The sequence below is a fragment of the Peromyscus eremicus genome, chromosome 14 (genome assembly GCF_949786415.1).
Source record: "Peromyscus eremicus chromosome 14, PerEre_H2_v1, whole genome shotgun sequence".
Lineage (NCBI taxonomy): Eukaryota > Metazoa > Chordata > Mammalia > Rodentia > Cricetidae > Peromyscus > Peromyscus eremicus.
The window spans coordinates 39,304,706-39,306,119 of NC_081430.1; positions in this window are offsets into that span (position 1 = coordinate 39,304,706).

A 1,414-nucleotide genomic window follows, 5' to 3' on the forward strand; every position below is an offset into this window, starting at 1 on the left:
AGCAGAGGAATTTAGAGTTATCAAGAACCAACCCACTGTCTAATTTATTTTTGATTGCTGTGGAACTGAAGATGAGAGATGAGACAGCCTGCCAGAGGACTTTGCATCTATTTCTTCAGCTCCTTTAAGGTAGGCCATTTCTGAGGTCTCATCTCGACCCATCATCCTTATGGACAGTTGCCAATCTTCCTCCTCAGCAAATAACACCACAGTGTATGTAAGAGAGCTCGGAAGAAATGAGTAAATGACCCATTTACTCAATTATAAGGGACTAGGAACATACATGTGTCTATGAAATGTGTCTTTGTTTCTGCTTAGTTTTTCTTTTGGTAGGAATTAGATTTTTCTGATTTGGGGTTGTGCTTCATTTTCTAGCTGGAAAAAAAAAAGGCCAAGGTGTGTTTATTAGGCAACTAAGCTCATGATTTCTAGTCATTGTTATAGAAATTTTGAGGTAGCTGTAATTTTCTTTCTTTCTCTTTATATATGATTGTAGAATATTACCCATTCAGTCAGTCCTTAACTCTGATCTGTGGTGTGTGACCCAATCTATTGGTTGAAGTTATCTGTTCTTGCAAGACATAAGTGCATATAGATTTAGGAGACAGTTTTTACTCCACAGCCACAGCTAGTTTTCTTTTAAGAACTCAAGCTACCAATCTCTAGCTGTTCATGGGGCAAGCTCTTCTGGAACCCTCTTCCTTAACAGCAACAAAGACCACCATTATTATTAATAACATTATTATTATTATTATTATTATTATTATTATTATTATTATTATTGTTAATTTTGGTACCTGCCAGTTGTCATACATTGCTTGATGCCAATCCTTGTGAAGAAAATATTGGCCATTTTCTATAGTCATTATCAAAATGGAAATGACAAACGTATTAGTACCAGAGAGACTTAATGTACCCTGTGTCATTGGGAAGCTGAACTGTGTTTCTGCAAGCCAGTTTCCCTCTTTGAATAGCATGTGATGACGAGTGAGCATATTTGATTTAAGGAGATTGGAAGGGAGGCAAAATGGAAGTCAAAACAAGATGTAAATAACAAAATAAAACAAAACCAACAAACATAGTCCAAATATATTTTTTTTCTCTTTGGACATCTAAAATGTCTTAATTAAGTTAATAAGATGAACTTTAAAAACTTCTGTTTTTTTCCCTTGAATTTTAGTAAAATAGTCATTCTGAGAGGTATGCTAAGGGTTTAAACTAACCTTGGAGTCAATTTTATTTGTATGGTTTATATATATACTCAAATTTATGCTACTTAAAATATTATTTTTCCTCATTTTAAAGCCTTCCTAAAACTATGATTGAATTGATAATTAATGAAGAGTTTTATCTGGCCAGGTGTGGTGGCAAATGCCACAATTCCAATACTTGGGAAGCTGAGACAATATTGTAG